Genomic DNA, 25,519 nt, shown 5'->3' with positions numbered 1-25,519 from the left:
GAGAATTTGTTTATTGGAAGAGGCACCAGATAAAAGACTCTCTGCAGCCCCAGTGGAAAGAACCATGACGGGTACTTTTAACCAATCCGTGCACTGCAAAATTAAAGAACTTAGACTCATGGATTCACATTTCTCATTAAAGAAGTCTCCACCTGAGTGGATTTTAACTCCTGTTTCTGACACTTGACTTCAACTGACCAAGAAAAATACCTCCAAATCAGGAGAAGAAGACAGCATCTGTTGTAGACAGCTGTCCCAAGACTCTGTACCAGGCCTGTATTCCCAAGCTTTTATCTCTTCATTTAAACCCTTGTAATGCTTAGCTTATTTTGTCCATTTAAGGCTTTCACAATACTATCATACTTAAAGCAAGTGATTGGTTTGGAACAGACTGGTCTTGAAGGCCAGTGGTTAGGTGGAACAAACCTCTGGCCTTGGCTACCACCCAGATGGCTAGAACACTGCAAGCTGGGTTTCCCTTGGATGCAGGGAAGGATTCATCCTGAACTAATAACTATTGCCAATCTTCCACTCCTTAAGGCCAGATGGGCTTGTTCAGTGTCCCACTGGTACCACCACCTAGCGGCTATACTTGTTCCTTCCTTGGGGCTAGATGTCACATCATGTATGGAAGCCCTGACTAAATTTACCCAATAAGCCCTTAATGATAGTCAAGCAGGAATAGCCTTATTGAATACTGACAGATCATGATGAGAAAGTCTGTCCTTCAAAATAGAATGGCTTTAGATGTATTAACTGCATCCCAAGATGGTACATGTGCAATCATTCAAACTGAATGTTGTGTTTTTATATCTGATGACTCCTCCAATGAGTCATCTCTGCTAAAGCACATAAAAGGTAGATGAATGCCCTAAGCAACCCTACACCTAGTCTTGATTTGTTTAGTTGGCTCCCTTCTGGTATTGACTCTCTTTTGTGATCTGGATTGCAATCCCTATTTCTATGATTACTTGGATTTCTTGTATTAGTCATAATATTCAAAATAATTAGTTTAGTTTTGTTTTTTTTTTTTACTTAGTGTTATAAGACTGGCATGCAGGCTAGGGTAATGATTGCTCAGTGACTTGAGATGGTCAATTGATCTTGCAACCCTGGATGAATTTCCTTTTCTGATTAAGACTACATCTAAGACTTCATATTCAAGCTAATAATTTCAAGTGTTGAATTATCTGTTCTATGATTGTTATAAACAATTTAACTATAGGAAGTCACATAAAAGCATATGTACAATGTATGTGCAATAATCTAAATAATTGACAAATTATATAACCTATGAAATGCTTCCCCTGTTAATATATCCCTCTATGCCTGTGCACTATATCCTACTATTTCCCCGTCAACATGGATAACTGGACAAATCAATGAAATAAAATCCTAGCATTGAGAGACATGATGGACCAGGACAGGCAGCAACCACCCTAGCACCAAGGGACAATGTTTTGCTTATCAACGCTTTCTAGCCAAAGATTATTGATCAAAAGGGGAAATGTCAAGAGATTTCCACATATTGAGGTATATGGGGTAGTTATTCAGTTTCAAAACTGATTTGGCTTGAACTAAAAAGCCTGATTTAAGGCCTATCAAACATACATTGTACATCTGCTTTAACCATTGAAGAAGTCACTATCTTAAGACAAGAATGCATATTTCCCCTCCTGTGCTAGTATAGGTAACAACTATTGGTAACTCCCTTATTAGTCCCTTTCCTGATATCAGGGTCATGTTGACCTACTAATTTGCAACTGAATACCTCTTTGAAGCTTCAATGAAAATGTATTCTGGGTGTGTTAAATGTATGTTTTTTTGTTCTAAAAAGATATAAGACTGTACTGAAAACCATGCTTCTCCAGAACACTTTCCTCCTTTTTGGAAAAGGCCTTCCCAGGTTGTAATCCTCACTCCAGCTCAAGTAAAATTCACCTTATTTCTCCTATCTCTAGAATGGTTATTGGTTATTTTGTGTCAACAATAGAATATTCAAAGAAGGCGAGGAGACATAGGAGGCTGAGGTTTCTGTGAATGGAGAGGGTTGATAAGCGGTGAGGCTGCAGAAGCTTAACACCATGTCTCACCAGTTAAAAAATGAATAAAATAACACTCACTCATAACACTTTCTATTGAAGGTAAGATGTTCATAATATGATATGACTGTTAAATAGGACACTATACAACTACCTACTATGCTTTAATTGGGAAGAAAACATGCATTCAAACTGAGGAGTATTTTTCACTTGCTTGTGTGATTTTCACAGGAATGTGAGCTGCCCTGGCCACAGCCTTCCCACCCTCAGTTGAGGCCAACTTCATCCTTCCAGTTGCTGAGCCCACAAACCAGGGACCATCCTTGATTCATTCTTGCTCTCACTCCCCACATCCAGTCCTACAGACGTCCTGCTGGCTCTGTCCCTACAGTGTATCCCCAGTGGGGCCACTTTCCATCACTGTCTCTGCAACCAGCCTGGACAGAGCCACCATCTTCTCTTCCCTAGGTTTGCTCATTGGTTGTCTGACTGTTCTTCCTCTTCCTTCCCTTCTTCTTGGCAGCATGTTCTCCATTCATCAGTCAACATGAACCTTTCAGTGGATGAATCATGTAGTGTCTGTATTTTGGTCAAATCCTGTGACGGCTCCCATTTTACTTGGAGAAAATTCAAAATTCTTATAGAAATCTAGACAGCCTTACTTACAGGTCTTTCTCCCATGTTTTTCTCCACCTCCTCCTTACACTCTGTCTCACACCTGGTTCCATGTGCACTGGCCCTTGGCATTGCCTGGGACATGACACTGCTGCTTCCTGGGTTGGGGTGATATACACAAGACATCTGCCTGGCTTACTCCTCCATCTTTTCTCAAGCACTGACTGAAACAGTCACTTGTGCATGAGGGCACCCATTACTCCCAGGTGATGGTGCATCATCCCCTCGGTCCTGCTCATCCGCTAACCCAGCTCTTTTTTTTTCTTCGAAAGCACTTACCATCTTGTAACATATTGAAGACTTTATTTATTATTTGTTATTGTCCATCTTTCTCCACTATAATATTGGCTCAGTAGAGGCAAGTCTTTGTAAGTCATTTTTCCTGGTCCCTCTCAGACACCACGTGACAGACAGTGATGCTTGACCAGTGCCTACTGAAGCTGTGAGGAAAGGCTTCTGCACTTTCACTTTCCCCAAGGTCATTTCTAACTCTCAGCCATTTTGTCCTAATGGATTCTTTCTTTCCTTCTCCCTTCCAGGCTGCCACAGTGCAAACTTATCAGAATTGAAAAATAATCATATTTTGGGGGCAGAACCCCTCTGGTTGGCAAGAAACAATGCACAGCCTTGCTCTCAGCTTCCTTCTCTCCCTTCCCAGACCTCAGTGTCCCTGTCTCCCTGTCACTGTCACCTGGTCTTGTCCAGGCCCCTGAGAGGTGTTTTCCCTGCCCAGTTCTCAGTCTCTGTCTTCTCTCTAATTGCTTAATCACGACAAATGGTTCCTAATCACCTTTAGTAATTTGCACATTTCACAGTTATTTTTCTGGAAAAATTTCCACTCCCCATGCAGACACTGTCCCTGCACTTCCAGGGGAAAGGAAAATCAGTCCCCAGCAGGGAGGTGACCTCAATGTGTCCCAGCCTCATCTCGGGGATAAGATGCCCCCTTTGCACTTGTGCTCAGGGCGTGACCATGGTGGCTACTGTCCCAGCAAGCAACGGCATTTGGTAAGTGGGCCATCTTTTTAGACAGAGAGCCGGATTCCCAGGAAAGCAGAATGTTTCTCTAGAAACCTCCTGAGAAATACGGTGTGGACATGACTTCTCTCCCCACCCCCTTGGTTGAAGCTGAACACAGAAAAAGACATGCAGGAGCGACATTTTCTGAGGGTTCATGAGACGCAGTCACTCTCACCTCCTGTCCCAGGGGGACTGACGTCTCCCTGCACCTTGTCTGTGAGCGCCCATCTGGAATCCTCTCCCTGAGCGCAGACCCCTCCCTCTCAGCCCCTGCTCCTGCTCACAAGATGCTGCCAGTGTGCTCAGCACTTGGCTTCTGCTTACACACCTGGTGTCTGATGGCACCTGCGACAGAGGACTTTCGGGACATCTGTGCTGGCATGTCCTGCTTGCTTGGCTGTGATGGTGTCTGTGAGAACTTTCTGTGATCAGTGCAAAACCGGTCACCTCCATCTCCTTGACTCTGGGTTCTGCGGAGCAGCACGCGCTTTCTGGCACCAGTAATTTCTGAGAACACTTCTGGGCTGGGTGTGAGGAAGGTGAACTGTGTCTCCCATGCAGTGAAATAGAAATCTCATTTTTGTTTAAAGTGAGAGAGACTGCCAGGCTTAGGGAGCAGGAATGATCGGGGATTACAAACGTGTGAACGTCTTCCCGCGACTCTGCCCTGTAACCAGATTAGAAGTGCGGTGACAGCCTGCGATCCTCTGCGTCTGCCCCAGATCCGCCGCGTGTCCGAAGCTGTCAGCTGGCTCCGTCTTCCAGCGGCGAAAGCTCCGCCTGCTCCAAACGGGAAGAGCTGCGGGGCGGGCGCGCGCCTGTCACCGCGCGGGCAGCAGGATGTGCCCGGTGGTCCCGAACTGGGCCTCCGCAGGACGCTTTGAGGAGGGAAGGAGAAAGGCCTTTGTTTTTCCCTAAATGAGCGCCGTTCTTAAAGGGCACCAGGGTCCTCAACCACAGCTGGTCCAGGATTCGGATAGTTTCTTGTTTGAAAATATTTACCCAAATTTAGCTGTTCTCTTTCTTACTCAATTGTCTGGCCTGTGTATAATTCAAATCTATTTTATGACTCCTTTATCATTTCTCAGGGCCTTCTCCTCCTTCTCTTATTTGGATTTTTGATCAATTTCTACTACACTTTCAATTTGTTGTAACAAACCTTTTACTTTAGTCCTAAGAAAAATTTGAACAGATTTTTGTGCATATACATGAAGTGCATATTCTTTTCTCATCCACTTTTCTCTCCATCTTCTATAACTCACACTGAGGTTAATCTGTTATTGATTATTGTGTATCATTCCAGAAACATTTTTAATTTTTTAGCACCTGTTTCTTTTAACTAATCTGTACTTCATCTAGATTCTACTATTTTCCAAATTTTAATGCAGGGTAAATCACTTATTGTAATTTAATAACTTAATTACTAAAGTAAACAAGTAAGATAGTATTGCAAAAATAAAGACAGTTCTTGGTTTGTTTTTTTTAAAGATTTCATTTTTCCTTTTTCTCCTAAAGCCCCGGGATACATAGTTGTGTCTTTTTAGTCATGGGTCCTTCTAGTTGCGGCATGTGGGATGCAGCCTCAACATGGCCTAATGAGTGGTGCCATGTCCATGGCCAGGATCCAAACCCTGGGCAGCTGAAGCGGAGCGTGCGGACTTAACCACTCAGCTACGGGGCCGGCCCCTACACACATTCTTATATGATTAATCTACATTATTTTGTGTGTTCATATGCCAGTATATGAATATATTTATTTATCTCAGTGGTATGCACTAAAAATTTCCCAATTGTCCGACTGGGTCCATATTTTTATACCATGTATTTAATAAACTTTCTGCAACTAATTTTTATCTCATTTTTAATTATACACTAAGTTCCTAATATTTTTTATGCCTTAAGTCTTACCTTTCTGTTTTTAAAAATTAAGAAAATTAATAGATCTAATGACTTTTCTATCTCTGTATCTATTTTCCTATCTGCCTGCCTATCAAATACTTAAAATTATTTTTTGGATTCTCTGTTCTATATCCTTGGTTCGCTATAAACAAGCTGTATTTGTAATTAAAAAAAAAATTGTCAGGGCTATTCCATTACCCTCAGTTTCATTTCCTATCTTCTTCTTCTTCGTCTTCGTCTTCGCCTTTGTCTTCTTCTTTTTTCCAGTACAGGATATTTGGGAATGTTGCATTTAGTTATAAATTACATGCGTTATACACACTGATTTTTAGTTGATCAAAATATTTAAAATGTCAAAGCACTCCATGCAAGATAATTGTTTCTCTCTGAACTTCTTTAGATCTTATTTTCAGTTCCTCATTTTCTTGAAATATTTATTCCATATTTATTTAATTATGTGGTTGTTCCCTATATTTGCACACACTTTCTCAAAGCACTTTTTTCATCATATGTGCAAATATAACACTGTCTCTAGAGAGAAAAATTTGCAAATTATTCATTTTACCTAGCATTTGTGCATTTTCTAAACTCATAAATATTAATGATTCATTTTATTCCATTTACTAATTAGCAATTTATTTAGCAATATTTCAACTGAGTCATCTCCACAGGTTAAAAGGTAAGTGTGTGATTGCCATGGAATTCAGTGTGGTTGTACTTTTGCTTTCTGGATTGTCCCTGCTAGAGATACTGGATACAGAATTTTAAACATACTGGATTTCAACATGTGGTCTTATTTCTGAACAAGTTTCACATGCTGCTAATTATAACCACTCTAATACTTAAAAGGGTGGCTTTTGGTGTTGGAAAAAATGACAGTTGTACAAGAGGTAGTGCTCCCTTAAGAAACCACAGCTTTATCTGTTACTGAGGTCTGGAAGCGGGAGTTAAGTCTCACCTAAACAGTAGGTGCGTTTTGTCTGTTTGCTTTGGGTTTTAAATGGAAATTTGTTTCTTGTGGGATTTTGTTGTTGTATTTTTTTCTTTGAGGAAGATTGGCCCTGAGCTAACATCTGTGCCAATCTTCTTCTGTTTGGTATGTGGGATGCCACCATGGCATGGCTTGATGAGCAGTGTGTAGATCTGCACCCAGGATCTGAACCCATGAACCCCGGGCCACCAAAGCAGAGCATGTGAACATAACCACTATGCCACTGAGTCAGCCCCGAAACTTGTTTTCTTTTTTAACTAAGGATTTTTTTTTTGAGGAAGATTAGCCCTGAGCTAACATCCACCACCAATCCTCCCCTTTTTGCTGAGGAAGATTGGCCCTGAGCTAAGATCTGTGCCCATCTTCCTCTGTTTTATATGTGGGATGTCACCACAGCATGACTTGATAAGCAGTGCATAGGTCCTTGCCCAGGATCCAAACCAGCGAACTCCAGGCCACCAAAGCAGAGTGTGCAAACCTAACTGCTATGCCACTGGGCTGGCCCAGAAATTCGGTTTTTGGGGGTTTTTTATTGAGTTCATAATAGTTTACATCAATGTGAGATTTCAGTTGTACATTATTTCTTGACTGTCACCATGTAAGTGCTCCCTTTCACGCCCAGTGCCCACCCCCCACCCCCCTTCCCCTGGTAACCACTGAACTGTTTTCTTTGTCTGTGAGTTTGTCCATATTCCACATATGAGTAAAATCATCTGGTGTTTGTCTTTCTCAGTCTGCCTTATTTCACTTAGCATAATTCCCTCCAGATCCTTCCATGTTGTTGCTAATGGCACAATTTTGTCTTCTTTATGGCTGAGTAGTATTCCATTGTATATACCACATCTTCTTTATCCAATCATCAGTAGATGGGCACTTGGATTGTTCCATGCCTTGGCTATTGTGAATAATGCTGCAATGAACATACAGGTGCATATGTTACTTTGGATTGTTGATTTCAAATTGTTTGGGTAGATACCCAGTAGTAGGATAGCTGGGTCATGTGGTATTTTTATTTTTAGCTTTTTGAGGAATCTCCATACTGTTTTCCATAGTGGCTGCACCAGTTTGCATTCCTACCAGCAGTGTATGAGGGTTCCCTTCTCTCCACACCCTCTCCAACATTTGTTATTTTTAGTCTTAGTGATTATAGCCATTTTAACAGACGTAAGGTGGTATCTCAGTGTAGTTTTGATTTGCATTTCCCTTATGATTAGTGATGTTGAACATCTTTTCATGTGTTTACTGGCCATCTGTATATCTTCCTTGGAAAAAAGGCTGTTCATCTCCTCTACCCGTTTTTTGATCGGGTTGTTTTTTTTTTACTGTTCAGTTGTGTGAGTTCCTTATATATTATGGAGATTAACGCCTTGTCAGATGTATGATTTGCAAATGTTTTCTCCCAATTCGTGTGTTGTCTCTTTGTTTTGATTCTAGTTTCTTTTGCCTTGCAGAAGCTCTTTAGTCTGATGAAGTCCCACTTGTTTATTTTTTCTTTTGTTTCCCTTGTCTGAGAAGACATAGTATTCAAAAAGGTCCTTTTTAGGTTGATGTCAAAGAGTGTACTACCTATATTATCTTCCAGGAGTTTTATGGTTTCAGGACTTATCTTCAAGTCTGTGATCCATTTTGAGTTTATTTTTGTGTAGGGCATGAGATAATGGGCTACTTTCATTCTTTTTCATGTGGCTGTCCAGTTTTCCCGACACCATTTGTTGAAGAGACTATCTTTTCTCCATTGTATGTTCTTGGCACCTTTGTCAAAGATTAGCTGTCTGTAGATGTGCGGTTTTATTTCTGGGCTTTCACTTCTGTTCCATTGATCTGTGTGTTCAGATTGTCTGTTTCTTCTTGACTCAGCTTTGGGAGGTTGTAAGAGTCTAAGTATTTATCCATTTCCTCTGGATTATCCATTTTGTTGGCATATAGTCTTTTGTAGTATTCTCTTATAATCTGTTGTATTTCTGTGGTGTCTGTTGTTACTTCTACTCTTTCACTTTTAATTTTATTTATCTGAGCTTTCTCTCTTTTTTTATTTGTAAATCTGGCTAGGGGGCTTGCCAATTTTATTTATCTTCTCAAAGAACCAGCTCTTTGTTTCATGGATTCTTTGTACTGCCTTTTTTGTTTCAATAGCATTTATTTCTGCTCTGATTTTTATTATTTCTCTCCTGCTGACTTTGGGCTTTGTTTGTTCTTTTTCTAATTCAGTTAGGTGTATGGGTTTCTTTTTAATTAATGATTTTTTAAAAAATAATCTAGATTTGATGAAGTGGTAACACAAATGTCGACAAAAACTTGGAACTGGGAGCAACCACCCATTTCCTTGGGCCTTGCATTCTGAGTTTTCTAGTTTGGCCACCATGGCTGGCCTCTTTCCTTTGATTTGTCTCTCTAAATAGAGAAGGCATTTAAATTTTTCAGTCTGGCTTCCAAAAAACAACAGAAATATAGTAATAAAAATAGACTGCAATTCACCATAACACTATCTGAAAATTGCAGGCTAAGTGACACACAGTAAACAATTACAACGCCCAGGAGAAAAAAAAAAAAAGTTGCAGCAAATAGAAAACAACTTCTCAATATTTGTTAAATATTGAAATAAGAATTTTTAAACATTAATATGGAAATTTCCAGACATCTACAAAGGATGGGGAGGTGATATAATAGACTATGTCAATGTATAACCAGCTCCACCAGGACCGATCCAGGGCTCAACTCATCTTCTGTCTAATTGCACCCAGTTCTCCTCCAGGAATTACTTAAGTTCAAGCAAATCCTAGCAGCCGTATAATTGCATCTCTAAATACATCATTGAGTTCTCTAAAAGACAAAGACATTTTTCTTTTTCTTGTTTACAGTACCTTATCCTCCATAAACATATTAATTCTTTGGTATCATCAAGTACCTGGTCGTTGTTAAAATTTGCCTGTGTTTATTAAATATTCAGTTTTTTGGGTTTTTTTTTGAGGAAGATTAGCCCTGAGCTAACTACTGCCAGTCTTCCTCTTTTTGCTGAGGAAGCCTGGCCCTGAGCTAACATCCATGCCCATCTTCCTCTACTTTATATGTGGGACGCCTACCTCAGCATGGGGTGCCAAGCAGTGCCATGTCCGCACCCGGGATCCGAACCGGCGAACCCCAGGCCATCGAGAAGCAGAACGTGCAAACTTAACTGCTGTGCCACCGGGACGGCCCTATTCAGAATATTTTGTTTGAATCAGCATTCAACCAGTTTTCTAACCCTTATATCATATTTATATGTCCCTTGATTTTGTTATATTTTACAGATACCCTCCTCCTTTTATCATGAAATATTTTGTTTCATTGAAGAGGTCATTTACCATATAGAACTCTCCTTATTCTGACTTGGCTTACTGCCTCCTTGAGGTATCTTTATACATGACTTTTTTGCCCCATAATTCCTTAAACAGATATTCTACTTAACCTAACATTCAGGTGGACTCATTCATAGGTGTTCATGTCTACTTCTTTTTGCATCACCAAAAATATAATATCCTTCCAGTAGGATATTCACCATTGACTGGCTCCTAAAGGGTTTGGTAACCATTGATGTTAAGTGGCTGTATGCTCAGGATAAGGATGATCCAGGTGAGCTGACCCTTTGCCTCTGTTGGGTGGAAACCATCTACCGAGAAGAGAAAGTTTCCTGAGGTATAGTTCTGAAAGGAAAGAAAGATCTTGATCCTTCCTCTTTATTTCTACTTTTTCATTGTAGTGATTTGGTTCCTTACCATTCCCCAAATATGAGGATTTGTTTTGCAGTATTAAACATATGTTTGTATATATTCACTTGTTTTAATCATTACAAATATTACTTGGTGCCATAAACATCCCACCCTTTGCCAGTGGGGCTCCTTCATGCCAACCTTTCTGTTCTGTTCCCATGAACCTGGTGGTCTTTGGTGGCCCCTCTGCTTTCTTGTGCAGGAAGCTTCTGAGCTCCTCCCCCGCACTGCCTGCTCTAGATGTGGATCCAGCAGTTTCTTCAGGAAACTTGGGTTGCTTTCCATAAATATATATATATATTTTCACTATATACATGCATATATAAAATTTGGAAGTGAATTACTCATTATATCTATTCACAATATTATTACCTAAACATTTTACTTTTATTTTGTTTAATTTTTTATTAAAGCAGAACATATATTCAAATAATTTTCCTTAAAATTCAGTGGAAATATTTGGTCTTTGCTTAGTTAGACCCTAATTTGGAGAATAAAGTTATGTTTATTTCCTTCTCTTTTTTTTTGGTTTTCTCTTTAGGTTTATGAATTATATTTGAAAATATTTTTGGCAATTTATGTATTTGAGAAAAATATGTATAAACTTCTAGACCAAACCAAGATACAGTCAGAGTAGTTGAACTTCATCTTATCTCCTCGGCACTTTCCTCTCTTCCTCACAGGTACCCATTTTTAGACTTTTTAAAATTTATCCTTGAGCCAGCACTGATGGCCTAGTGGTTAAAGTTCTGCACTCTCACTGCTTCAGTGTCCTGAATTCGAATTCCGGTGGCAGAACCACTCCACCCATCTGTCAGTCGCCAAGCTGTGGTGAGGCTCACATAGAACTAGAAGGACTTATGGCTAGGTTATACAATCAGGCACTGGGGCTTTCAGGAGAAAAAAAAAAAGGGAAGCTTGGCAGCAGATGTTAACTCAGGCAAATCCTTCCCTGCAAAAAAAAACGATTATTCTTCCAGTTTTTTTTTTTTTTTTTGAGGAAGATTAGCCTGAGCTAACATCTACAGCCAATCCTCTTCTTTCTGCTGAGGAAGACTGGCCGTGCGCTAACATCCTTGCCCATCTTCCTCTACTTTATATGTGGGACACCTGGCACAGCATGGCTTGACAAGCAGTGCATACGTCCGCACCGAGGATCCGAATCGGCGAACCTGGCACCACCAAAGCGTAACGTGCGAACTTAACTGCTGTGCCACCAGCTGGCCCCTCTTCCAGTTTTTAAATACAAAGATATAGACATACACACACAAAAACATATGAATGCATATTTCTCTCTGGTTCTTAGTAACATAAAGCTAATGACACGGATGTTCTGAGAGTTTCTTTTTGTTTCTTTGGGCATCATGGAATACCCCATCAGGGCAACAGTAAAGAGAACGTCCTCACAGCGGCTCAGCTTCCAGGTTCCATGGGGGGTCGGTGTCAGGATTCATTCTGTCCCGCACTGAGTGAAGCTAGGAGGTTTCCAATCTTTGTCGTTTAGAAATGATGCTGCAGGAAATAGATTCGTGGTTCCGAAGGGTCTGTTCTTCATGTTCATTTGTTGCCCTTGTTCTTTCTTCCTATTTTTGCCTTCTATGCTCTTTCTACCTTTTGTGGTTTTATTTGAGCATTCTATGTGATTTCATTTTGTCTCCTTCCTTAGCATATCAGTTATACTTCTTTTTTAACTGTTTTTAGATGTTTCCCTAGAGTTTGCAATCAACATTGACAACTAATCGATGGTTTTTTCTTCATATTTACCATGTGAATCTGGTCGAGCTCCTGGAGGTAAATCTCTCAGTATTGGGGGGCTCCCTTATGACTGGGCCCCTGGAGTCTCTAACTCTCAGAGTTGTCAGCACTGGGCCTCCAGCAATTTGCCAATTACAGTTCAGGTTTCCAGCCCAGCACTGGTTCCCATGGCAGCTTCTGCTTAGGAGTTTCTCTCCTCCGCTGGTCCATGACTCCATGTGTCACCCATGTCTCTCTAATCTTGGGGGCAGCGGTTTGCCCTGTGTCCTACCCTCTGTTACAGATCCAAGAAGAGTTGTTGATTTTCTAGTCTGTTTAGCTTTTTACTTTCTGTAACATTGGAATGGTGATTTTCAAGCCCCTATGTGCAGGACCAGAAACCAGAAGTCATCCTTTATGTTCAGATTCACTGGGAATAATGGGTTTTTTGAAAAAAGGCACTTCCTGGATGTTATGAGAATAACTCAGCTTTCTGTTTCAGTCTCCAGATTCCTCTGATTTAAATAAAATCAAACTGCATCATCTCTACACGGACGGATGGGTTTCTATTAGCTTAAAGTGGGGTCTTACCTTCCTCACTCAGACTGGTGCTGGAATCCTTGCAAATTGTTCACTCCTTTGTCTTTATAATGTTATTTTGCTCAATGCACATGTCTTGAGACCCACAGAGCTGATTCTCAACCAGCTGATCTTAGCTAACAACCTAGTTCTTTTCTCTAAAAGGGATCCCTCAGACAGCGGTGGCTTTTGGATTGAAATCTTTTCTCAGTGATGCTGGATGTAAATTTGTCTTCTATTTACACAGAGTGGCCAGAGGCGTTTCCCTCAGCACCATCTGCCTCCTCAGTGGCTTCCAGGCCAATAAGCTTTGCCCCAGTTTCTCTGGGTGGCTGGAGCTCAGAGTGAGATCCACAATGTTCATTGGCTTCTGCTGTTCCATCTGCTGGATCCTACTTCTCTTGTGAAATATGGTGATTACTGTGAATGTAATTGGCCCAAAGAACAGCAAAAACACGAGTGTGGAAAATGTTTACAGGAACTGTTCATCACCCATTCCTGAGAGACTGGTATTCTGTGTATCTGCAGTCATTTACGCCTCCACTGATGGTGTGTGTTTGGGTCTCATAGTGGCTCCATGGTCCTTGTCCTGCACAGGCACAAGCAGCGAGTCCAACACATTCACCGCAACAGACTTTCCCCCAGACCTGCCCATGAGGCCAGAGCCACACGCACCATCCTGACCCTGGTGAGCATGTTTGTCACCTTGCACTCTCTAGCAGGTATTCTATCATTTTGGATGACCCAGATTGAGAACCCACACCCCTGGCTGATGAACACCTCTGTCTTGGTGTCTTAGACTTCCCAACATTCAGCCCCTTTGTGTTCCTTTTCAGTCATACCTGTATCTCAGAGTTTTGCTTTGTCTGCTGGACAAAGAACACAAATGCTCCAAGCATGGTCTCTGGGCCATAAGTTCTCTCCAGAACATCCCACCATTTATTGGAGTGCTTTTCTCAACATTTGTGGGCTTACATGCAAGGACTTTGAGATTCAGGATTGAATAAAAATTATAGCAACTATGACCTCATAATTCTTAGTTGACTGGCAAAACATGAACATGGTATAAATAATTACTCAAATGTATGGCAGTTCCTGAAAAAATTAAACTTAGAATTACCATATGATACAGCAATTCCACTATACTGAAAAGAATGGAAAGCAGAGATTCAAACAGATGTTTGTACCATAGTGTTCACAGGAGCATTATTCACAACAGCCAAATGTGAAACAACCTGATGTCCACGGATGGATGAATGGGATGAACAAAATGTGGTGTATACATACAGCAGGTTATTATTTGGCCTTAAAAATGAATTAAATTCTGACACATGCTACAACATGGATGAACTTTGAAGCTATTATGCTAAGTAAAACAAGCTAGACAAGAAAAGACAGCTCTCGTATGATTCTGTTTGTATGAGGGATCTAGAGTAGTCAAACTCGTAGAGACACAAAGTAGAGGACTAGTTACCTGGGGCTGAGGGGAGAGGGGAATGGGGATGTTTGTCTCCCGAGTTTGGAGGCTCAGTTTGGGGTGATGTAAAAGTTCTAGAGATGGATAGTGCTGAGAGTTGCACAACAACGTGAATGTACTTGATCCCACGGAATTCTATACCTAAAATGGTTAAGATGGCCAATTTTATATTATGTCTATTTTACCACAATAAAAAGTCTAAAAATAATAATTACTCAAAGATGACTTTCTAGAATGGTAGTGGCATTCTCTACTGAAATTTGAGAATTTCATGATAATGCCATGTCAGGAATTTTTGGTGTTTTGGAGTTCTGAGGTAGAAACTGTTGGGGAAATATAATTATAAACAAAATCTCTGCTGACCCACAAAACCTCCCCACACAAGTAGAAAACAGTTATCTTGTTGAATAAGCATGAAACCAGGATGTGATGCGCATCATGGGCAACCCACCAGAGAGACCACAAGGTCTGTAAGAACTCTCAGCCTTGTGCATAGTCAGGCAGATACAACCCAGGATCACATGTTCTCAAGATCAACAATAGCTAGCCCTCAGGTAAGAGGACTTGACAGCACCGTTTGTCATACACAGTCCGTCTTAAATTCACCTCATAATTAGAGTGGCCACTGGTATTTGCCAGTTGCCTTTATCCTAAGGAAAAATAAACTTCTTATGTCTTTATGGCAGGAGGGAATTTTGTAAGTTGGACCCAGGCTCCTGCTGAAGTTAGGCTCCTACTGTCCCATGGAGACTGGGAGACATGACCCAAGCTTTTCCCATGATTATATTTCAGAGATGTCCTCAGGTCTTCAAGAAAAAGATTCCTGGGTTGTAAATCTGGCAAGAATCTTAAATATTTATACATATATCCAAGGGGCAAAGGAAGAATTCACAATTACAAATTTTCTAAACCAAATACTCCAAGAAAAGTGTTGAGCGTGTGGAGTGGCTTTCCCTTTTTCCTCAGGGATTTTTTTTTCCTTTTTCGGATTTGTATTTACCCTTACAAAACTCACTGCTGATCTGAACTGTAAGCTGATATCCAAAAGATTTATTTGCATTTTCTAAGCATATTGGGTGAAGTTTCTTTCAAACAGATGAAAAAAAGCCTAGGAATATCTAGATTGTGGACGTTTTTCAAGACTTCAAAGAATTGTAGAGTTTAAGAATAGTGTGTGTGTGTGTGTGTGTGTGTGTGTGTGTGTTGTCAATGCAAAACAACCAATAACCATTCTATAGATAAGAGAAATTAGATGAGTTTTACTTGAGCCAAAGTGAGTATTATAACCCAGGGAGGTCTTTTCCAGAAAAGAAGAAAGTGTTGTGGAGATGCTTGGGTTTCAGTATATTTGCATATCTTTTTAGAACAAAGAACATACATTAAACGTGCCCAGGATATATATCATCAAAGTTTCAAAGAGGTATTCATTTGCATATTAGCCGATCAATAGGATCCTGATACAGGGAAAGGGCCTAAGAAGGTCATTACCAATAGGGAGTTACTAGTAGGGCATTACCAAGAGGGGAAGTGTATATTCTTATATTAAGAGAGTGCATTCTTTCATGGTTAAAGCAGATGTACAATATGTGTTTGATACGCTATAGGTCAGACTTCTTTATTTCAAGCAGGACCTGAATAGTTACCCCATATACCTCAATATGTGCAAATCTCCTGTCAGTGTGTGTGTAAGATAAAGCAGGGGAAATAGTGATCCTTTTTTCTGCCAGGTCTTGATGGACATGAAGATATAAAAACTTTCCAGACGAGACACAATGTGTCACTGAGTGTTTATTCACGTGGGTGAAATGATCAGATTTCTTTTAAGAAATTCAATTGAAATAAATTTATTTTGTTGATCATTAAATTTAACCACCATTAAACTTCAGTTGCAAGTATTAAAGGAATATTTTGGAATTTTTTTATGAAATGAAAACAATTTTTAGAAAAATTTGATGGTCATTGGCACATAATGGCAACATTCAAAGAGCTGAATTTTTATTTCTTCTTTATTATCCAAAGTTAAATAATTGTCTTTAATTATGACTAATTTATGAACATAATACTGGGTCATTGAAAAGTCATCTCTGTGGTTAAATGTACAATATGTGACTAAATGTAATTCTGTGATGACTGCTTTACACAAAATTGATTTGAAAATTAATATTGTTTTAATTTTAATACTTAATCATGTAAATTACTGTTTAATGTCAGTAAATATGAAACACATAATTGTCTAAATAGCATTTCAATCCAATATTTAGGTAACACGGATGTTATGAATGATAAATCATGCTGATATGTTACATTTATTATCTATGATAAATTCAATAGCAACATTATTTCCCATAATGAGAGCTGCTTCTTTTCAACAGAAGACTATATTCCAATAGCAAATTGAGAATCTGCATGTTTTCCTTGAATATCTTAATTTGATGGTTTAGTAGTTTTGTCATGGACCAACTGCCCCAAGCAACTCAAAGGAGGTTTTGGAAGCACTTAACTGTTTCTCAGTTATGTTAAGAGATTCTATCACCAACTGCCCTGAACCAATTCAAACCCCATCACAAGAGCAACGCCTGTGCAGATGGCCAAGAAGTGCCAAGAGTTACCTTTGCCTCATTTTAATGTTAAGATCTCCACCCCAGGAGGAGCTTAGTCCTTATTGCCATAACATGTGATGTATGTGGAAGCCTGTTTTCAAACTGCACCTGCCCAGGTGAATACCCGCCTCTACATGTGATGACGGAACTTCACTTTTGACTATTCATTCCCCATCTGAAATAAAAGTCCCCTGCTTAGGGAGCCACAGCTTTGGAAATAATTACCTGTGGTCTCCTTATTTACTGCAAATAAATTATACTTTGTCTGATAACTACTTCTGGTGAAGCCTTTGATTTCAACTCACCAAGAAGCAGACCCACTTTGGTTCAGTAACAGGTTTCACAGGCTACAAGTTATAGTAAGTGCTCTGTGGCTTACCTAGATGGCTTCCGAATGGGATGCCTTTACTTTGAAATGTGCAATCTTTTCATTGTTGTCAGAAATATTGACTTTGAAATCTGGCCTAACTCAAGATCCTCAAAGTCATCTGTTGTTCATTTCCTGCATTTTTTAAAAGCGCACATACGATATGAAGATTTTTTTTGTGCCTCTGACGGTGCCCCACGTCTGTTAGACTCCAAAACTTAATTCTAATTTGTCTAAGTGTAAAGAAAGTTCCACTCTGAGAATTGGTTTTTAAAACTATCAGAATGACTTTTTTTTTCTTCACATGTATTGTAGGTTGTGGCTTTGATAAAGTAACAGGGTCTGAGTCACACCCTCACTATGCAAGGTGTGACTACTACAGCGTGACAAAACTACTAAACCATCAAATTAAAATCTGAGAGCAGATTATGTATGGGGTTAAGGGAGGAGGCAGGGAGCCCAGGAAGAGGCCATTGCAATAGTCCAGGTGAGTGCTGATGAATCAGAGTGGTAGCTGTGGAGGTAGGAGAAACATTTGGATTGTAGGTCAAGTTTTTTAGAAGGGCCAAGTAGATTCTTGGATGTTTTAGGTGAGGGAGACATAAGGAGGAGTCAGAGATGACCCAAGGGTTTTTGGTCCTAGCAGCTGAAGGGATGGAAGCCCCATCAACTGGGATGGGAAGTTGGTGTTATACTAATTTTCACTGGGAATATGAGGAATTTTGCTTTGGCCCTGTGAAGAGTCAGATGTTTTAGAGAACTCTGAGAGAAGTCATGAAGTGGGCAGCTAGACATATAGGTCTGGAAATCTGGGGAGGGGTTCTGGCTGGAGACATCCAAAAGTGGTGGCTATTGTGCAGGCCAAGGTGGAGCTCTGGATCACATTTAGGAGGGGAATTTACATCATGGTGGCAATGCTATTAGTAGGTCAGGAAGAAGGAGGTGGTGCCAAGGAGTGGGTCTCTTACTCGGGGTGGTGGGCACAAACACAGATGAGGGAGATTAGTAGTCACAAAGAGGGGAGGTGAATGGGAGGATGGTCTGGCAGGTGACCAATGCTCCCATGGGATGAGTGGACATGAGATGGTTGCAGAGGCATAGGAGTAATTGAGACAAGATGATATTGAGTCTGGGCTACTGTTATTCACCACTGTATGGAATCAATAAAATTGTGTGGTGAGCTTTCTTGGGGTCTGAGGTGTTTCAGTCTTGCTGGTAGATAAGGTCAGGGGCAAAGGTTGTCTTCTGTGAGAGTCACTACACCTGTCATGGGGACCAGTGGGGCTGGGATTTAAATGAAGGTTTTGAGGAGAGGAGTGGGTTGTGGCTGCTGAGGAGACAGCAAGTTCAGCACAGAAGTGGAAGAGGGTCATGGGGTCTCAAACTCACATGTGGTACTGGGTGGCACATATTGAAGAAGGGATCAGGGGCAGGTGGAGAGGCCTCCAAAGAAGCATTCAGGGCTTTCCCTGGCATTGGGATCTATCAGAGGTCGGGGGTTGTGCTGGATCGTGTGTGAATTTGTCAAGGACTCTCTGGATGCCATGTGCCAAGTCCATGGGTGGGTCCAGGGAGACACCTATGGGGTGGGGCGGGGAGGTGGCTGTTGGAGGGTGACTCTGGTGTCTGGACATGTGAGAGAGATGGTCTACAGAATGATGTGCACATCGAGAGGAAGTGTGAGCTGATGGTCCCAGGGCCTTCCTGTTGGGGACTGAGGTGGAATTGAGAAGCCAGGTTGCCTTGTGTCTGGGAGTCATGATCTTGGGGGCCCCAGGGTTATTGCCTGGCAGGAGGGGTTGGGCCCTGCAGTCCAGGCCTACTGCTTAGACAGCGTCTATCTGCCCTCCTGCCTCTTGTTGCTGAGGACTGAGCAGGGTGTTCATGGGACCATGAGGAGAGCGTGGGCATCAGTGGCACCAAGGACTGGCACCTCCTCTGAGATGCTGAGCTCTGGAGGAAGGTGAGTATGGACGTGGGTCCTCAGAGAGGCTGCTCCTCATCTCATCTGTCCCCATTATGTCAGGTGCTATGACATGTGAGGACATGCTTGTGTATTTCTGGGAGGGGTGGGGTACCTTGATGAGCTCAGAGACACCTGTACCGCGAGGTGATTCTGAAGAACTTATCACTTATATCCTAGTATCCTCGTTGGGCAAGGCACTCACACCCTCCCCAGTGACCTGGTCTAGGTTGTACATCCTCCACCCCCCGATCCTGCTTTCCCTGGGGGGTGCTCTGTCCTTCTCACATCAGGACCATGGGCACTGCTTCCTTCCCCATTTCCCTGGGAAGGTGCTGGGGTTGATAGGGCTGGGTTGCTTGCACTGGCCTCTCCCCTCCCCTGCAGCCCTGCCTCTGCTGCCCTGAAGCCCCATAGGGAAAGATTCTGGATCAGAAGTTTACGGTGAGCCTAATAGAGCCTAGTTTGCTTGCCTCTGCCTGGCCAGTGACTGTGTCCAGATCCATGGCACCTCTGTACCCCAGGTTTCTCCCTTCCTTTAGCTGACGTTTCCTCGTGCTGGTTTGTGCCAGGAATTACTTGCGTTTACATGGTCACTACTTCCCTGGACCATGAGCTTTTTTTCAAGACCTCCTGCTTGGTTCTCTTTGTAGTGTTTAGACCTCTTTCCTGTGGTCCATTGTGTGCTGAGTTGTTCTGGATGAGTGCTGCCCGCTCACCTGTTCAGATTTTCCTGCAGTACTTGTGTCCTCCATGTCCCATGTAGCTGCCAAACTAGAGCCCAGGGGAAGAGTCCTCTGTGCTTCACAGGATGGACATGACTCCAGCCATGGCAGGGCGGGCTCAGAGGGGACCTGTCCTTGGTGAGTGGTAGCTGTGGAGGGTGTGACGTCAGGCAAATGTTTAGATCATAGCAAGAGCCTGTCCTGTTCAACCACAGCTTTGGTGCCACTGCCAGTGGCCACACCCCATTTCTACCTTTCTTCCCCATACTGACACTTTGCTAACTTGTCAATTCTACTGCTTGTCATTTCTTGTGTGACTTCCAGCCCAGGAAAATCTCCACCTCTCTGGACTCCACATCTGACTCGTTTCTCTCCCCACTCCTTCTGCAGTGCTCTCCAACACTGGCCCACAAATGTTGTGCCCTGAGGTGTGAACATATCCTTAAATTGGCCTTGAACTTCTGCTAATTTGTTGCAATTGGGTTTTCCTGGGCTTTGACAGGCCTCTGCACAGCCTTAGGTGTATCCAGCACACAAGTTCCTGCGAAAGCCTTTGGTGGAGGAAGGAGTTACAAATCTGTCTTGTCTCCCCGTGCCACGCCCTGTCCTTGTGCCCTAATCCTGGTGAAGCCTCTACCATTCTGTGACCTTATAGGCCCAGTAATGCACAACTAGACCCCCCCCTCCCACTTCTTGAAAAGAATCCCATTCCTCATTCCTGGACGTAATTCAATGGAGTAATTCAGTTGGATGTAATTCAATGTGTCAGTGTAGATTCATTCCTCCCACCACCATCAACACGTACTTCACTGTCACTTCTTTGCTTTCAGGTTTGGTGCAGAGCAGAGAACACAGAGCTACCTTCTGAACAGTGTTTCTGTAGAAAGAGTGGCTCAGGTCAGGACTCCAAAGGCAGGTCCCTTCATCCATACATCCACCACATGAAATGTGTCTCTCCATCTTGAAATACACTTTTACATTTGACTGAGCACCATGGAAAACATGGTGGGCAGAAAGTGTGTATAAGAGAGCACCCTGTACCAAGCAATTTTATTTCAGTGCAAACCATCAATGTTACCAGGAGTAGCACATTGGTGAAAAACTTCAGAAGCAACAAGGACAGGGCCTCATTGTGAAGAGCTGCAAATTCCATGCATCCAGGAACCCTTTACCTGTGTGGAGGCTGGGAAGGACTTCCTGGCCACCTGGGATATCTCCATAAGCAGGCCACTCACACCAGGGAGAGGCCAAACAAAATCATTGAATGTGGGGTAGCAGAAAATGTCATCACAAATGGAGCGAATGCAAGAAAGCCTTCAGCTGCAAATGCAGTCTTGTTCAGGACCAGGGTGTCCACAATGGAGAAAGGTGTTAGGTGTGTAGTGACTGTGGGAAATCTTTTCGCTGCAGCCCCACCCTCAATCATCATTGGAGACTTCACGCTGGAGAAAGACCTTCGTTGTGCAGGGAATATGCAATTACTTTGTTCAGTATAACAAAAGTGGAGCAAAGCCTCTGTGACTAGTCATCAGACTGATTTGAATCTCGTACATCCAAACATCCAGGGGAGATTCCCCGTAAGTCTAATTTATGTGGGAAGCATGAGTAGTTGTGTTGCACTTTCTACCTTGCCGAGGGGCCTTCTCAGATTTACGTCATTACGTTTCTGTTGTTGAAGCCATTTCATCTCTACCACCTGGCAGGTCCACACAGTGTGCATCAGTCACCACCCCACTGTGCTCAGGGAAGCTGACCTCTGTTCTCTCAGGTATTGGAACAAATTAGGAGTAGCCTGAGCCCTCAGGCTTCCACATTCCCTTCTCTCTGAGTGGCTGGGGCATGGACTTCACCCAGTTTTGTCCTAGAGGATACCTAATGAATTCTACCAGCACCTTTCCAAGAAGGACTACCTTTTCAGGGAAATGTTGGTGTCAGGTGACATTTGTGAAGAGTTTTTCTAGCTCCCAAGTCACCAACCTAACAACTACCTGCCACACATTGATTTGGATTGTAGGATAAGAAAGGCCTTACTGTTTCAGTCCTCTTTTTCTTGGGGATTCTAGTCACTGTATGGGGTGGTTTATAAACAGATTTGGGCTCTGCAAGCATTACAACTTTTGTGTAGTCCCTCTGAAGGATGAGTGTTACTGTTCAAAATTGGGGTTTTCTTGCCAGATGGGCATAATCAAGACAATTACAGCATCAGCCTTTCGGAAGAGAAGTCAGCTTTATTCTGCGAGATGGAGCTGCAGGGAGACAGGGGAATGTGTACCCTCAAATCTGTCTTCCTGATTCAAGGTTGGGGAGAAACTTAAGAGGTTAGGTAAAACAGGCTGGCACTTGGACATGCTAGCCAGACAGGTTTTGATTGGAAGGCTTCAAGCATTTATGGTAAGGTTCTAAACATTTATGATGAGGTTCCAAACAATTATAGTAAGGTGGGGAAGGTATTTTAACACCAGATCTTCCTGAATGATGGATCCCTCCCTTCTGATAAGAATGCAACTTTTAAGTTCCAGCCATGTCCCTGGCTTTCAGTTCCATGGGGAGGAGAATCTGGGTTCTGTGGTTATTTCAGGTCAAGATTTCTTCTTCTGGGCATGCTCTGGCTACGTGACTTTGCAAGTTTTCCAAAAGACAATTTCTTAATTACTGTGTTGATAGGATGGGGTCAGTTGAACTGGTCCTGGATGCCCACACTTACAACAGTATTAGAGCGAAAAATGGCACATGAGTTTTGGGCAAATTTGCTTTGTTTCCCATGACCGCTCATGAAATATTTGTCATCTTAATTCATGGCCTGAATGCCTAGGTGATCAGTTGCAGAAAGCAGTCTCCGAAAATCTCATATGGCCCCTTTAAGAATGGGTGACCCTCCTCCGCCCTTGGAGAGAGAAGCATCATTTCCCGACGTTCCCTGCGGTAGATCTTCACATTTTCCCCTGGAGGCCCCGGAGCAACCTCTTTATCTCGGCCTCCGCCTGTGGGCACTACATTACCCAGAATTCTCTGCGACGAAAAGTTGCGTCGCTCAGCCAACGACGGCTCAGAAGGAAGGCGTTTCCATTTGGCCACACGGCTGAGGCGGGGCTTTGGGCGTCCTCCTCGAGGGGTCATTTTGGTGTTCGCGGGTTGGTTCACTTTGTCAAAAGTTCCGAAGGGCCAGGCGGAACCGAGGAAGCGCGCGAGGAGTCGCCGTCCCCGTGGCCCAGGCGGCTCTGAGGCTCGGCGACGCCGCCCGGGGCCCCGCGCCAGGCCCGGGCCAGGGAGCGCCGCGCCCGGCGCCTCGTCTCCCGCCGCTCCCGGCCCCGCTCCGCCCCCGAGGCCGATGGCGGCGGCCGCGCGGAGGGAGCCGGCTCAGGTGAGCGCTCGGCTCCGGGCCGCCCCGCCCGCAGCGCAGCCCGAGCTCCAGCCCTCGGGCGGGCGCTGCTCCCGGGCCTGCAGCCCAGGCCCCGGGGCCGGGCCGGGGAGGCGCTCGTGGGGCCTGTGGCTGCGGGCGGGGGCCGGGCTGCGGGCGAGGGTCCCGGGCAGACGGGCCCCGGGTCCGCGTTGTGTTCGCAGGGAACAGTGTGAGGAGGGGTCCCCCCTGGACCGGCAGGGGAGGGGCTGCTCCTTCAGTCCGAGGGCCCCGGAGCCGGGAGGGCTGTGACCAGAGAGGGACGCGCTGCGTGTTGGGGTTTAAAAAGTTCTCCAGGGCCGGCTCGGTGGCCTAGTGGTTAAGTTCGGCGCGCTCCACTTCAGCCGCTGGATTCGGTTCTGGGCGGGGAGCTACACCGCTCGTTAGCAGCCATGCTATGCTGGCCGCAGCTCACACACAAAAAGAGGAAGATTGGCAACAGATGTTAGCTCAGGGCGAATCTTCCTCAGCAACAAAGAGGAAGATTGGCAACAGCCGTTAGCTCAGGGCGAAACTTCCTCAGCAAAAAAGAGGAAGATTGGCAACAGATGTTAGCTCAGGGCGAAACTTCCTCAGCAAAAAAGAGGAAGATTGGCAACAGATGTTAGCTCAGGGCGAAACTTCCTCAGCAAAAAAAAAAAAAAAAAGAGAGAAAAAAATGTTTTCCAAAGCTGCTCGGAAAGAACAGACGGGAAGGGGTGAGGAGGCCGGGGAGGCGCAGGGAGCGGAGTCCTGGTCCGAGGGCGCAGAGCTGGTCCGAGGCAGCTCTGAGGACTGAGGCCCGGAGGTCAGTGTGTGAACCCGAGGTCACCGGGTCCCAGGGTGGGGTCCAGGGGAGGCGTGTGCACGTGGAGCCCAGCCTGGTGGCCTGCCTCTCCCCACAGGTTTTGGGACGCAAAAAGCTCTTATGGAACCTGCACAGGGAAGGAGAGGGTGTCCCAGCCCCTCAGTGGTATTAACACCAGCCGTGTGGCGTCCGTGATTGTGGCGTCCTGAGACTCTTCACTTGCTGCATTCACAGCTTTTGGGTGTGGGGACCCTGAGGATACCCCTAAGCCGTGTGTCCTGAGTGCAGGCCGAGGGTGACATGGAGGTGTTCCAATTTCTGATAACCAGTATAAACAGGTGTGGAAGGTTATCCCAGGACACCAGCGTGTGCAAATGCTTGGAGGTGTGACTGAGCTGGAGACAGGGGACAGCAGGTCTCCATTCTGTGAAGAACAAAGAGCAGGGGGTCAGGGATCAGTCCTGTAATGTGGCCGCCTGAGAAGTTGGGTGTCTACTACGGACATAATGAGAGGTCTGGATAAGAGGAAGTAGGTGGTGTTACCCAGGTCTTAACAGGCTCCTTCTCGTGCAGAGAAGAGCACAGACTGTGGGGTTAATGGAGGAGGCAGAAAGCCCAGGAGGAGGCTACTACTGTAATCCCGGTGTTGATGAACCAGAGTTGTGGCCACGGAGGTGGGAGAAAAGTTTGGATTCTAGGTCCGTTTTTAAAGACGGGCCAAGTCAATTTTAGGATGTTGTAGTTGAGGGAGGGCCAGCCCCGGTGGTCTAGCAGTTGATTCAGCGCTCTCACTGTGGCAGTCTGGGTTTGTTTCCCTGTCAGGGAACCACACCGTGTTTCTGTCACATGTTATATCGTGGCAGCTACTTGTTGCTGTGATGCTGAAAGCTGTTCCACCAGTACTTCAAATACCAGCAGAGTCACCCATAGTGGACAGGTTTCAGCGGAGCTTCCAGATTGAAACAGGCTGCGAAGAAAGACCTGGCCACCCATTTCCAAAAAACTTGGCCATGAAAATCGTATGAATAGCAGCTGAGCAGCGTCTGATATGACAATGCTGGAAGATGAGAAGATGGAGCAAACAAGACTGGACAGGGTTCTGCTCTGCTGCACACAGGATCTCCAGGAGTGTGAATTGACTTGATGGCACTAACAGCTACAAAGTTGAGGGAGAGGTTAGGGATGACTGCAGGGTTTTGGGTTGTAGCCGCTGAAGGGATGGAAGCTCCATCAAGTGGGATGTGGAAGTTGTCGGTAGGTTTATTTTCCTTGGGAATATCAGAAGTTTTATTCAGGCCGTGTTAAGAGTCTGACATGTTTCAGAGAACAGTGAGTGGAGGCGTCAAGTGGGCATCCGGAGACCCAAGTCTAGAAATCTGGGGAGGGGTTCAGGATGGAGACTCTCAAATGGCTACTGTGGCTCTTATGTGGACCCGGGCGGAGCTGTGGATCACATTCACGAAGTGGAACGCGGGATATAGTGATAATGCTGTTGGCGAGTCAGAAAGACTGGGGTG

The 25,519-nt window shown here is 43.9% G+C and overlaps 1 protein-coding gene and 1 pseudogene across 1 annotated transcript in view; both read left to right on the top strand.

Moving 5' to 3' along the window:
* Window positions 1–10,227: 10,227 nt before the first annotated feature.
* On the top strand, window positions 10,228–13,601 carry LOC124250251 (vomeronasal type-1 receptor 1-like; annotated as a pseudogene).
* A 10,382-nt stretch (window positions 13,602–23,983) lies between these two features.
* The window catches only part of LOC124250111 (zinc finger protein 883-like), a 62,322-nt gene continuing 60,786 nt past the window's right edge, over window positions 23,984–25,519 (top strand). Inside the window, exon 1 of the mRNA XM_046681895.1 lies at window positions 23,984–24,002. The gene's annotated coding sequence lies outside the window, so the exon portion shown is untranslated. The remainder of the gene's footprint in view (window positions 24,003–25,519) is intronic.

The sequence above is a fragment of the Equus quagga genome, chromosome 13 (assembly GCF_021613505.1).
Source record: "Equus quagga isolate Etosha38 chromosome 13, UCLA_HA_Equagga_1.0, whole genome shotgun sequence".
Classification (NCBI taxonomy): Eukaryota; Metazoa; Chordata; class Mammalia; order Perissodactyla; family Equidae; genus Equus; species Equus quagga.
Note: the sequence above shows the minus strand (reverse complement) of the source record. Positions and strands in the feature narration are given on the sequence as shown.